Source organism: Haemorhous mexicanus, chromosome 1 (genome assembly GCF_027477595.1).
Source record: "Haemorhous mexicanus isolate bHaeMex1 chromosome 1, bHaeMex1.pri, whole genome shotgun sequence".
Taxonomy (NCBI): domain Eukaryota; kingdom Metazoa; phylum Chordata; class Aves; order Passeriformes; family Fringillidae; genus Haemorhous; species Haemorhous mexicanus.
The window spans coordinates 37,549,613-37,564,286 of NC_082341.1; the positions used below are offsets into that span (position 1 = coordinate 37,549,613).

Genomic DNA, 14,674 nt, shown 5'->3' on the forward strand with positions numbered 1-14,674 from the left:
CTTGATTGAGATGCTGCCTAAGCATATAGTAGTGACCTTCAGGATGTTAAGCATGTTCTTGAAAGTTGTACTGAAGGACTGGATAGGTAAAAGGTGGGCTCAGGCACTGGAAAGCACTCACTGTCAACCATAAAGCACATGTGCACACAATAGCTGCAGCTCAGAGCATGGTGACACACTGCTAAAGGAAGATAAATGAACTCCCAAACATGTAAGGCTAGAAATGCCAGCAATATATCTCAAGAGTTCCGTAATGACAGGTATCTTGACTCATTCAGTGTCCTGTCCACAGCATATGAGAAAGAGAAAAACACTAAGGTCTAAGCAGCACGGCTGCATATAAGTACAGGGAAAGAGAAACTGTTCTTTCCAACTTCTGGTTTGGCTGTTGGGTTTGTTTGAGTTTGTTTGCTGACATTGGCAGTTGCTTGGTTGGTTGCCTTTTTTTTTTTCCCCACACATAAACAGCAGTCAGTAACAAACTCAATTAAAGTAATAGATGCAGGGGCTGAAGATAATGCAAAATATGCATTAATGCTCTGCATGAATCAGATTAGTACCCACAACACTCGAATTTTTTTCCCCCTGAGTATTCTCAATTCAAAGGCTTACTTTGAAGTGTCCTGGAAAGCGAAGCTTTGCATTTTTAAAAATCTCTTTAAAGTCCTCTAAAGACTGTTACCTGAAGGAAACAATCAGAGATTTCCAGTTACAGATGGTTCTTTGGGACTATTACTGATTGACAAAAACGAAGCAGTTGACAACAACAGTGTTAGTGCCAATTAGTAGAAGTGGGCTAATTCAAAATTCCATTAATTTTCTTCCTTTGTTTAAAGTGAGCTAGGAATTGTGAAAAGCTTAAACCGAAATGACAGTGGATGACAGTCATGAAGCAAGCTTCACATTGTGAAAGAAGACAACCAGGGACCTCGATTTGGAGCTAGACATAAAATTGGATAATTAAAAGGCAGTACAGTAACAACTTGGCATTTGTGAACAGCCATCACAGTGGACAGCTTGAAGAATCCCCTGGCACAGGAAAAACAGGATGAGAATCTCAAATTTTGTGCAGTGAAACAAATGTTAAAACTGAAAAATTATCAATAACAAAAGAGTGATGACTAAAGATCTAAATCTGCAGTAGCAGGCTGGGTAAGCGTCCTTTAAATTTACCCAAACACACTAGTTAAGTAAATAAATAGTACTAATTATGTAGTGTGAGTATTCAGCTGGATGGCTGTTTTCCTTTTAAACACTTCATATAGCCTTAAATAGGTCGTGTGACTTTAAATCAAGAAGGCATTCAGATATCTGTAAATAACTTAAAAAATTGATGGAGCCCTTGTGCAAGTAGAGGATGGGCCCCCAATCTGGTAGCAGTTTCGTCAGTATGAACTTTAATTCTTCTTCATTAGTTTCCATACTGTTCTTCTGTTCATCATGGGTATAATTCACCTTCTCCATGCAGAAATGGGGTTACCACTCTCACTGGTGATACCTGAAGCAGGAGCTGCAGGACCCAGTACACAACACACACCTAAGGCAGGCAAACTACTAGGAGCAAAAAGCAGCAGGAATGAAAGCCCTTTTATTTCCCCTCTTCATCTTCACAAATAAGTATCTGACCACCCAGGTGTCATGCCTGAATTTATCTACACTTAAACAAAAACATCTAGCTGATTTGTGATGGATCCAGCTTGTAGATGGATCTCATAGATTAGCCTGTATGAATTTTCATGAGGTAAGTGCCAGTCATAAGCTTCCAGTAACAAAGCCAATTGTTATCGTTAGAAGTTCCCAAATCTCAGCAGTTTGAAATAAAAGAGCTGATTGACATGATGAGATCCTGCCAGCCATGCTATTGATTTGTACAGAAGCTTTGCCCAGGCAGCATGCTCCCCGGGGTGTGAGCATTGCCACTCTGCACACACACACACACACCCCCCAGAAGTGACCCCACAACCAATCTATTAAATTGTGCTGCTCAAGTTCACTCACACCAGCCATACTCTGGGAGGGAGATAATGCACTAAGCCTTCTCCAAGCCATTGCCCTTGCCCTGGGTCTGGTGCTATAACAAGAACTAGCAGCCACAAAGCACGTGTAGGAAAAACATAATGAGGGTGTTTGGCAAGATCTGTCACGTATTTCAAGCTCCCTATGTATTGACATCAATAGCTGCTGATATTTTCTGATATGTGAAAGCAGGAAAAAAGTGAGGCATCTTTCCCTGCTGGGAAATATTGGTTTTATTAAGGGCAACTACTTCAAGGAAATTCAACTGGATAGCCATAGTGGGAAATCTGTTGATGCAACTTTCAGAAGGATCTGATAAGACAATGCTAGAAACTTGCAGCTGTTAAATCAGCAGAGCAGAAAATGAAACAGAAATAGTAAAAAGTAAAGTATAGCAAAGGAAGGGATTAAAAGTGCATGGCAGAAGTCTCAGGAATCCTCTGATAAGGTGAATGAACTAAAGAGTTCTTTTGAGTGCTCTAATTTGAGAAAATGGTTATTTGCAAGCAGAAATTAGATAATTTGAAAAGTATGATAAAAAAAGTCTAATTTCTTAAATTTGCTTTCTCTCTAATACTTAGCTGGAAACATGAGTTACTCAAAGTAATATAACTGCCTATGCTTTGATCAATGCAGATCTACTGAATTAAATAAGTAAATCCTTCTGAATCTTCTAAAATGCTTATTAGAGGTCTTAAAACTAATCAGAGGTGGAACAAAGATGTAGAACAAGGAAGTGGAAGCAGTACGAAATTCTGGCTGAAAGAAGCAGTAAGAATGCCTGAAAGTATATAACTTGGGAATTAAAACATGAATTTTCATTCTCAGTTAAAAACTAGTAATGACAGAAAAATAAAATACTAAAGTAGGCGTACTAATAGAAAGAAATTAATCTTCTAGAGAAATAAAACATTTTCAATTATCTGGAGTCAATTTTGTGACATAATTAAGGACATGGAACAGGATACAGTCAGCTTGGTTCCATAAATCTTTTGTTTTTTCAAACAAAACTACACCAGCAACTATGATTTTCTATGGATTTACTTAATCAAGCACTATTCATCTGTCCAGTCCAGTACAAAACACAGAAAGATAAAATCACAGGACCTTAGCAGGACTTAACTTCAAGAATCAGTTCTTGAGCCTTGAAAAGGTATGCTTGACTGAAGTCAAACAAATTGGTCTCATATTTCAATTTAAGTACCATAATTTTTGCCACTTGTAGGACTTCATTACAGGAGGTCTCAAATGAGTAATACACAAGATTTGCAGCCTCAAAGCAGCAAAACCTTTTTTTTCCTGGGTGTAGTAAGGAAAAAAAAAAAATTCATTTGAAGCCTGAAATAGCTCTGTCCACAGCTTACTATGGCATAAACCAGGATATTTTCCAAAGGAATTTTATTATTAATTCCTGAGTTAAACCTAGTAGCTTCATTCAAATGAATATCAGAATTCCACATGAAATTTTGTATATCTTAGAATCCTTTTGAGGATTATACAACTTTTATCTTGAATATGGAATAAAGACAACTATTTCCAACTTGCATTCTCTGGATATGGGCACATCTCCCAAGTAATTGGGGTTGTTTTACTATAAGATTGGTTTCTTCATGCTAGTTTTTACAGACTGTAATCAAAATATTTCTTACTTCCTCTTTGATGAATGCTCAAGTTGAATGCATCTGTCTCATTAGGTCTTTCACTATTAAACTATTCTTAAGTAATTGTATTAGATCTTCCTTAAATTTTCATTTTGTTTGATACCATTCTTTGGAAAAAAACCCCATCTATTTCATTTACAGTAATAAGACAAACCAAAATCTTGACATCCCTCCATCATGCTCAAAAAAAAGTATTTATTCCACAAGGCTGTCTGTAAACATCAATACAGCAGTGGTTCCTGTGTAGCAGATATTTAGCCATGTACTCCCCAGTCACCTTCATCTTTACATTAAGTCCTCCCAGCTTTTCAATAAATTCCATATGGTTCTTTATTGTATTAAAAGCATTTGATGCACTGAATCTTCAAACTCATGTTTATTACTTGCCCAAAATTCTAGTTTTTGTGCCATTTGTAAAGACTTTATAATTGCTTGCAGGTAACAGATGATGTAAAATTATATTATAGTTAAGACTTTATTCCAAAAGGATTTCACTGGAATATTTCTACACTAATTTCTATCTGAAGATTGCATTCCAAGGCCTATAATTAGCAGGCTTAAATCCACTTAATATGTTCCATATTCAGTCTGTAGCATTCCATCTTAGAAAAAAGAAAATATATTAGGAAATTTTAAACTTCTGCACTTTCTAGAGCCATGCAAACATAAAACACTCCTTACCTTTTATCAATCAAGTATGTAATCTCATAAAAAAATTTAGGTAGGAAAGTATAACTTTCTCTCAATTCATATTCATTGTCATTATATAATTGATCTTATTTATTTCAGCACTCTAGTTCCCTGCCAGCTGCTGCTTTATTTTTCACAAGATTAGTGTCAGGCTGATAGACCTGTAAGTACTTGATTCATCCTGTTTACATTTTGTGAATATTGACACAACATTAGCTTTCTTCTGGATTTTCTACAGTGTCTACAATGAAGAGAAAAACATAACAGCTTGTCCAGAATGCTCTTTATCTGCTTCTTTTAAAACCATATGCAAGCTTTCCTGATCTGCTGTCTAATTTAGGACTTCTTGTTAAACATGCTAAATCTTACTATTAGTATGGAAAGAATTTAAACATCAACATCATCATTAAGTTTACATGAATAAACTGGTTTTGTCCCCTCTCAAATTAAATCTAAGACACAGTTCCTTGGTCCTGTTACTCTTAAAAATGCCTTTTTGTTTCCTTTATGAGTCTGTATTTATTTTTGTATCCATTTTTCCAGTATAACACTAATTTGTACTTCTTAATTTCAATTTACATAAATTTTTCTAGCTCCTTTAATTCTAATTCAATTATGGACATGCCATAAAACAAGAGCTTTAATACTGAGACTGTTGTTAGATATAGGACAGTGGAGTGCAGAATGCACAGAGATGAAATGAGAAACACAGAATAATTCTTCAAAATGTTTGAAACCCTATATGAATCTTGAACATAAGAGACTGAACACACCTGTTCTGAAGTTATAGTGTGGCCTGCCCAAACTTTAACCTATAAGCAAACCATTAAGTGTATGGAAAAGTACATTAAGTCTAAGAAGCAGAGAGTTCAGGTGCATGAAGACAAACTGCACGTTTACATTCCTCCTCAAACAGATATTACAGTCACAGCTATGCTTTGTCTCAAAATGACTTGATATTCGCTGGTGCTGCAGATATCTTACTAAAGTTTAGCCTAATTTTCACCTTATTTAGATGAGTTGCAAGTGCAGTAGTAGCAAACCTTAAAACAACTAGAAGTAAGGCAGGTTTTTGTATTTTGCCATATATTCACTAATTCAAAACAAAATAATTTTTTTTTCTTCAGGGATAAGGGGGGAAATGGCAGGAAGAAAATAAAGTCTTTGGTCCTGACAGATATTTACTTTGTTTGACTGGTAGCAAATATAGAATGAATATTTATGTTGTCTAACTCCATTAATACAGCAGAGTGGAAGGTATATTTCAGCAAAAGAATGACACAGTAGGGAGGAATTTCACCTGTAAGCATTCTCTAGCTGAGGAAAGAAATCACCAATCTGCACAGACTTCAAACACACTGAAAGTTGTTCAATACCAAATGGAAGACAGAATAAACAGAATTTTTGCACAATTCAATTGTTCTTCCAATTCCTTCAATAGATTTTAACACTACTCACTTTTGGCCTTTTTCTGAAAACACCTACTACATGTGCATAGAATAATCTAAAAATAATGATTTCTGCTGTGCTGAGTTCTTGTCACACGAATGGCAAATGAAATGCCAGTGTCTGGGCAAAGCAGATTTCCCTACATTTATTAGTAGAACTCTTGCAGCTATGGCTGTCTTTAGATCCCTCTGAGTGATGCTATGGGGGGATCATATAGCAATGGCTCCAACATTTAGCACAGTATATTTACTCATATCCTTAACCACACTCTCCAGCTTTCTTGATTTAAGCATGGAAAGAGCATGAGATGAACCACAAAAGGAAATAATCTAAGCAAGCTCTAAAGCATCTTTGGGGACTTGGTTCTTGCCTTAAAAACATCCCCTCAAAACGAATCCAGTCCTCAACATATAACTGACTAACTCCTAATTTTGCTGTGTCCAGCCAGTGTGATGTCAGCTTGAAACAAGATGGATCACTTGGATAAAGACCTACCTTTTGTTGCCTTCAAAAAAGACTCTTATTTGAAAAAACCATACTTGCAAAAACTGACCACCTAGCTAGAGCATTTCAAATTAGTCCATAAACCAATACTCAATAGTAACAGGCTTCTGAAACTGATGCTTTGCAATAAAAACTTGAAGGGAAATCTAGGACTGTAATGATTTTTGAGAAATCTTGAAGGCCAGAACTGAGGTGTCTTCAGACCCATCTTCCTAGATAGTGTCAATGCCCACCCAAACACAACAACAAAACACATCATGCAGAATGTGCCATCCTGCTGCATGTGCTATGGTGCTTGATTTGCAGCAGTACTGATGAATAACTTATGAACAGACACCTAGCAAACAGAAGATTACTCCCAAAATTTCCAATTGTTACTACTTTGGGCATGCAGCAGTCAAGCTGACTTTTCCCTTTGAACGAAAGACTTTCTTTGAAATTTCAAAAGAAAAGGCTTTTCAGACCCCTGAACAATACCACTGTCAGTACTGGACTTCGACACGGATTCAATAGGCTGATACACATGTTGTGACTGACAGCAGTTTCCAGCTGCAGGATTATTCAAGCATAAGATTGCTGTGAAGGCAATTGCAATCAAAAGCAGCTGGGTCCACAAAAAACACATGGTGTTCATATGACAAAGCTCTCAGCATACGTAGATGCAAGCAAAGGAGGATTTTATTTCACATTCATGATCAATTGAGGCACACATAAATTACTGTAATTTTTATATCGTCATTTAGCTACACTCTGAAAGAAAGAAAAAGCTCTAGTTCTACACAGAGATCAAAAGAGAAGCTATTGTCTTCCAAATTGCCATCAAGCCCTAATACAAAATTGGTACAACAGTCTGTGGAATGCTGATAACATTTAGTGCTGCAGTTAGCTACAGATTGTCTGAAGTATGGAAAAGTCAAAGCATAGATGATTTAAAGTGAAAGATGGCAATGCATGCTTAAATTTTGCGGGTTTGCGTTGAATTTTCCAGGCATGTGATAAAGACAATCTGTAGTTGTGAAATAGTAATTTCTAATTTCCAAGTAAATGACAAGAGCTTTAAAAAATAAGAATGTCTCTTTCAGACTCCAGCTTCTTTTAAAGACTTTTTATTTAAACAAAATTTAAAAATAATCGTTTCAGCTTTAGAAATTGGGTGGTTGGGAAGTGATCCATGAAGACCTGTAGCTTGCTTTGAAATTCATCTGCGTTCTGCTAATCACCAAGCAATTGTTTCTCCTTTTATTATTTCACATTTGCAACTTTTGAATGTACCATGCAAAATATCATAAACAAGTAAATATGAAGTAAAAATCCTTATAAATTCAAACTTCAAGGTCATTGTTCTATTTTGATGTGTAATAAAATGTTGACTTGCAATGAAAAGCAATTTACATCCAGTATCTCACAAGCCTGAACCCAGAGTTAGCCTGTTTATTTTGCTGTGCCCTAAGCAATGCTGAAATGATCTGAAGAAATCACTTGCCAAAACAAAAAATGCTTTATGATAAAATAAAGCATATGGAAACAAAACAGCTAAGTGAAACAAACAGACTGCACTGAATTGTATTCCTAGATTAAACATCCTTAATATAATAAGTACACATACAAGGGTATCCACAGTCTAAGCTGTAAAAGAAAATTGCACTCTGGGATCATATAGTAAATTGTTTCTGCACACACCAGAAGATTTGGAATAGTATTAAATACTATTTTGAATTCTAAATACAGTTGACATAAGTATTGTTGTTAGAAATTGAGTTTCTTTGAGTTAGAAAAGATTACAAGCAAATCTGCTGTCTATAAAAATAATAATAAATAGACAATGTTAATATTGTAAATACAGCAGTATATCTTCTAAAGCTTTCAAAAAGATAGAAAAAGTTAGGGTAGTTTGGCATTAGGAACAAAGGATTAAAGAAGTAACTTAAAGAGAAAAAACAATAAATGTAATATTAAAGTAGGGTAGGTACACCAAGCAATACCAGAAATAATCCAGTAATTCTTAATATATGGAAATCGTCATAAACATGAAACCCTAGTCATTTCCAAAATGTATGTTTATGATAAACAGCTGAATGTAAGGGAGATTAAATTGAAAATAAAAGGAAAGCAGAGAGGTGAGGAAAATTATTTTAATTTTTAAATGGGACTTCCTTTTTATTACAGGTTCTGGAGCTGAACCAGGAACTGCACAGATGCATCTGTGTACAGAATTAATGTAACACATTAAAAGATTAAAGAAAACAAGCAAGGTGTGCTAATACATGGTACTGGAGGAAACAACAGGTAAATAAAGGTCAGAAAAGGGCAAATATTTGTAATCAAACATGCAGAAGCATTTTAATACAAATAGTAGCACTAGTCAATTATAAGTTGTCCATCCATAAATATTCACACAAGCAAGTTTTCATCTGAGCACTGTGTTTGAAAACTTTTTCCTATGATTTAGGACAGAAATTCTGGATCTTAAATAAAGCAGTGCCTACTAATAATAAAGAGCCCCTTGACTCCTTACTAGAGACCTGAAAGAGACACGATGGTCTAATAAGGACATGCTCATTCATGTTACAAACAAACAAAATCAGGCATCTCTGACCTTGGAGACTAGGATAAAGGAGGACTTTTCCATGGTCAAAGGAGTCTTGGGTCAGAGAATACCGACACAAATGTGACATCCACAAGCCCATGGGCCCTGGCAGGATGCATCCATGAGTGCTGAGAGATCTAGAGAGCACCACAACTAGGCTGCTCACAATCTTCAAAAGGCAACAGGGAAAAGGAGAGGTGCCTGAAGGCTGGAAGAAAGCAAATGTCACCCTGGTCTTCCAAAAGGGCAAGAAGGGGGACTCAGGGAACTACCAGCCATTCAGCCTCACCTCAATCCCTGGAAAGGCGCTGGAGTGCCTCATTCTGGAGGTCATCTCAATCCACATGGATGACAAGAAGCTGATTAGAAGTAGTCAGTATGGACTGATTACTAAGGTAAATTCACTAAGGTAAATCATGCTTTATCAACCTGACTGCCTTCTGTGGTGGAGCAGCTACCTGGGTAAATGAGGGGAGAGCAGAAGTTACTGTCTGCCTTGACTTTAACAAGGCTTCCAACACTTGTCTCTTCAACATCCTCATAGAAAAACTCAGGAGGAGTGGACTGGATGAGTGGACAGTGGGGTGGATTGAGAGCTGGCTGGACCAGAGGGTCATAATCAGTGGGACAGGGTCTGATTGGAGGTCTGAGGTTCAATACTGGGCCCAGTCGTGTTTAACTTGTTCATCAGTGACTTGGATGAAGGGGCAGATGCCTCCCCAGTAAGATCACTGATAACACAAAGCTGGTGGGTATGGCTGATACTCCAGAGGGCTTTGCAGCCCTTCAAAATACTTCAGTGGGTGGGAGAGATGGGCAGAGAAGAACATTCTGAAATTCAAGAAAGGCAAATGCAGGTCCTTCATCTGGGCAACAATAACCCCGTGCACCTGCACAGGCTGAAAGGCAGCATTGCAAAGATGGACCTGGGAGTCCTGGTGTACAAAGAGTTGTCTGTGAGTGACAGTGTGTCCTGGGGGCCAAGGAGGCTAGTGATGTCCTGGGGCACATTTATGAAGAGCATTGGCAGCAGAGCAAGGGAGGTGATCCTGCCCCTCTCATCAGCCCTGGTGAAGCTACATATGAAGTGATGTGTTCAGTTCTGGGCTCCTCGGTAGTAAAGAGACATGGAGCCCCTGGAGAGAGTCCAGAGCAGGGCAGCAAAGATGATTTAAGGGACTGGAGGATCTCTCTTATGAGGAACAGCTGAGAGAGTTGGGCCTGTTCAGCCTTGACAAGAGATGATTGAGAGGGGTCCTCACCAATGTCTAAGTGTATCTGAAGGGAGGGTGCCAAGAGGATGGAGCCAAGCTCTTCTTTGTGATGCCAAGCAGTAGGAAAAGAAGCAATGGGCAGAACATGATGCACAGGAAGTTCCATCTGAAAGTGAGGAAGAACTTTTTTAGTGTGCAGGTGGCCAATCTTGCCCAATGATTTTTAAAGTCTTCTTTTATGACCCAGAAAAAGCTGGGTCATAAACGGGGCTGGGTCATAAATGGGGCAGAGTGCACCTTCAGCAAGTTTGCTGACAATTAAAAACTGGGAGGAGGGCCTGATACACCAGATGGAGGGGCTGCCATTCAGAAGGACCTGGACTGACTGGAGAAATTGCACAACAGAAGTCCCTTGAAATTCAGTGGAGGAAAGCACAGAATGGGAAGCCATTACGCTACACATCAGTCTGGGCTGGAGGCTAAGCATCTGGAAAACAGCTTTGTGAAGAAGGACTTGGAACCCTGGAGGGTACCACTTAAAAAATAAACCAGCAGTGTATATAAATAAATACCTGATGAAGTCAGGGAATATAAAATACACAGACTCTTTTAATTGCCCTGTGACAGAAAAAGGCACAACAGCCAGAAATTGAAATACAGGACATGGACTGAAACACAAGAAAAACTTTGCTCTTCTTTAAGAGTGGTCAAACCATAGAACAGGTTGCCCAGCAATGGGTTGTGAAGATACCCAAAACTCAACTGAAAGCTATACTCAGTATCCTGCTCAGGCTGACTCTGCTCTCACCTGTAGGGATGGCCTTGCCAATCTTCAGACACACATAATGACATCCCTTCACAGAACCTCAAAAACTCTGTTATCCTGTGGTATTTTGGCTGCCAAACTCATACATATTTTTCTAAACCTTTCCATTTCATGCCATCTACCTTTCTTCCTCCTGCAAAGTTTATCCTAAATTACCACATCATTTCTGATTGTTTTCTCCCCCTTTCACTTTTATGTCCAAGACCTTGCCTGAATGACTGTTCTCTCCCACTACAACTGCTCTCAATTTCATAATTATCTCAGCTGTATTGAAATTGCTATTTCAGGAGTGAGTTTCATCTGCTGACCAGAAATATCCTACCACATCTTAGACAAAAACTAAAAATAAAAAAAAAAAATCTTATGCCTTGCCTTCACCAATTCTGTTACCCACACATGGTCAGTATTTAAAAAAAACCCAACCCTCTTCCTGTTCCTTCTAATCCATCCCTTAGTGTTTTCATTTCTTGTGATGCCTTTATCACTTGAACATGTTTATGTTGCCACTCCTTTTCCTTTAAACACCTGCCTGTTACATTTACAGTGTCTGCTCCTTAGGTTGTTTCTCATCCTATGAGAAACTGTAAGCTTTTTAGGACAGGCACCAGTATTTTGTTCTCTGACAGCACAGGGGTCTCTTAGCTGTTAAGACTGTACTAGTGATAGATGATCTTGTCTGTGCCTTGGCCCAGATACACACTTTTTTTGCTCATCCCATTTCTGTCTGTTTTTTAAGAGCTCTTCATTGCATTTAAGTACATAGGATCCAAGCCACAGTGTATAACACTCAAAAGCAGCATTTAAGACTTTGCCATACTGATGGCTCCTAATGACATATTTTTCCCCATTTGAAAGGTCTATTCCTTCTTTTCCATTGATACCAAATAATATAACTCATACTGAATCCGCTGTTGAATAAATAAATAAAGAAATAAATAAAAGCAGCCCAAAATCTTCAAGACTTAATTTGTGATAATGTGGTCATGGAGTGTCCTGCTTAACTTCACATAGCTTTGGAAAAGATTAATATTTAGACATATGCAACAACAAGAGGGACATAATTTTACATGGATATAATAGTGATTCAATCTATTTTCCAAAAATCCAAGTGCAGGACAACAACCTTTCTGGACATGTATTTTAATTATGATGATAGAATGCACTGTATCTAAATATATTTTGACAAGTTCTCTAAAGTATCAGTCCTTACAGCTGAAGATATGATGAAGCTTTTTGAAGAAAACCTTTTCAGAAAGGAGGAGCAATTTGCAAAGCTACCAAAGATGTTTAACAATTTCCTCTCAGGGAATATGTGTGCATGTGTGTTAATATATAGAATAAATATGCATTTTTATTGTCACACCAGAACTGGAGAATCAAGAAATAGTGAAATCTGGTCTGTATAATGCCATAAAGTAGGCTTCTCCTTGTAATGCTCACATTTTCTGTTTCTCTGTCCTGACTACCCGTGTAACATAAAAATTGGTAAATACAGTTTAAAGAAGTGTGTTAAATAGTAGATAGGATAAAAAAGTTCTCACATCTCAAGAATGGCATTGCCATTATAAGATGTTTCCATGATGTTTTATTGCTCCATAGACTTCTCGAGTTCAAGCCTTCTAATAATTCCAAAAGTTAGTGAAAAGGAAAAAAAAATTAACGACTTTCACAGAATGAGCAAAAACTCCTCATATCTTATGTTTTCTCTTTAACTCATCATTTAAACACCAGGAATCCTGTGTGAGAAGTTTTAAGGAGTTAGAGTATATTGTGAGCTGCACAGTGTCAATAACATGTGCTAGCACCACATCTAACAAAGTAGTCCCAGAATAAGATACATAACAAATTACAACTTTAGCCCTTGAATCAGGTTATATACTATGTGATTTTTTTTTCACAATCCTTTATTGCATAGCAGCACAGATTTCCTGATGACATTTTGTTTACCGTAGCTGCTAAGGGCACACAGAACCAGTGATCTGAAGCCCTGACCAATATGCTGTGACTGACATGCAATTCAGCATTTAACCCCTGCTGTAGGTGATATATAAGAAGTGATATGTACTCGACCCTATCCTCAGTGTATTTGGGATCAACTATTAATCTTCAGCAGACAGTTTTAAAATACTGTAGAAAGACCTTTTGTTCCAAATGATCACAAGTACATGGACTTCGTAAATTTCTTCCAGTTACAAAAGATTAATTTATTAATTATATTCATTAGTACAACTATTCCCTGAGAGCTGTCAAGATGTTTGACTTTTACAGCAATAATTTACAAATGTAGAAACTCACACAGTGCAGTATATTCTGATGTTCAGAATAATTTTGCCCTTAAAAGTTCTATCAAGATAATACAGGATATAGGGACAACCAGAAAGGAAATAAAATCCAATTTATGAAATATTTGACTTTTCGTAGTAGACAGAAAATTTCATCCTTTTGGCTACCCAGTTTTTTTTCCCTCACCATGTATACATGCTTGACAAAGGATAATTTACACCAAGGATTTTATTCTATTGCCAGTCACATCAGTAATAACTGCATCCGGATAGAACTGCCTACATTACTTTGAATGCCACTTGTTTAATAGGGCTTTTGGCAGCTGTAGAATATGGCTCTCAATAACTTAAGAAACGGTAAGATTTTTGGGTTTTTGTCAATTAACATAAATATGTAACTTTTAGAACCTCATTAGGGTCAGTGATTCTAATAGAATAAATAGTGATTCTACAGAATATATATATGTATTCATATACATACACGTATGTTTTCACACATTCTATGAAATGAATCCAGGAATTTGCAACCACTGTGGAAACCTGAAGAAACTCCAGCATAGGCCACTGCTTATGTGTGCAGCAGGATTTCTGATATTTTCTTACTTATGCTGATATGAAAACTGATTTGGACTACTGACCTTGGATGCAGGACAGTTCATATATCTTGTCAGGGATCTAATGCAAAGCTTGATAGAAAAACTCAGATTGGTTTTAAGGCACATTGGAAAAATCCTGCAAACTTATGCAGCATAAGATAGAAGCTTTTGAATAATACAGTTTAAAGCTTTAAAAGATCTTCCTTTTCTTCCGTTATTTTCTTCAACCACTAGATAATATTTGGTGAACAATAAATCATTCTTTCACACAACATCATCCTTCCTGTTCTGAATATCTCAACAAGTAACATCATAAGACACTTTTAAAGGTATTTGTATATTTAGAAACACATATTTCTCCAAATAACTTTTGACATTTTCCTATTTTCTCATATTTAATTTCTTTCTTCACACAAAATCTCTCAGAATATTTTCCTTTCTTTTCTTTGTGGTAACAAAGACAAAAACAATGCGGCAAATATTTCTTAAAGCCATCATAATTAGGTTATAAATCTGCATAGGAAAAAGAAAATGCTGTCTATAATAGTAAGTTATAACTAAGATATGTTTATAGAGAGAGACATAGAGCTATCTGTGTCTTCAAGAACGTACTGCACATGCCTGCGAGGTACTTTCCTGTTGTACTACAGTGGGTTACTGCACATCCATTTACGATGCTAGACTTACTAGATCAGAAGTGGTTCCACACGAGCCATTTTCAGCATCAGTAGGTAGGTCTCTGATGTTTCACAGCTTTGGGTTTTTTTCCCAGTGGTTATTTTTGCCTTGCTTGGGGAGGGGGATTGGTTATGTCTAAATATGCAAATTGTATCCCTTTATACCTTGTGA

General features: G+C 37.1%; 1 protein-coding gene across 3 annotated transcripts in view; it reads right to left on the minus strand.

The window, feature by feature from the left end:
• Window positions 1–14,674, minus strand: part of ZNF385D (zinc finger protein 385D) — a 408,882-nt gene that overhangs the window by 47,100 nt on the left and 347,108 nt on the right. The window lies entirely within an intron of this gene.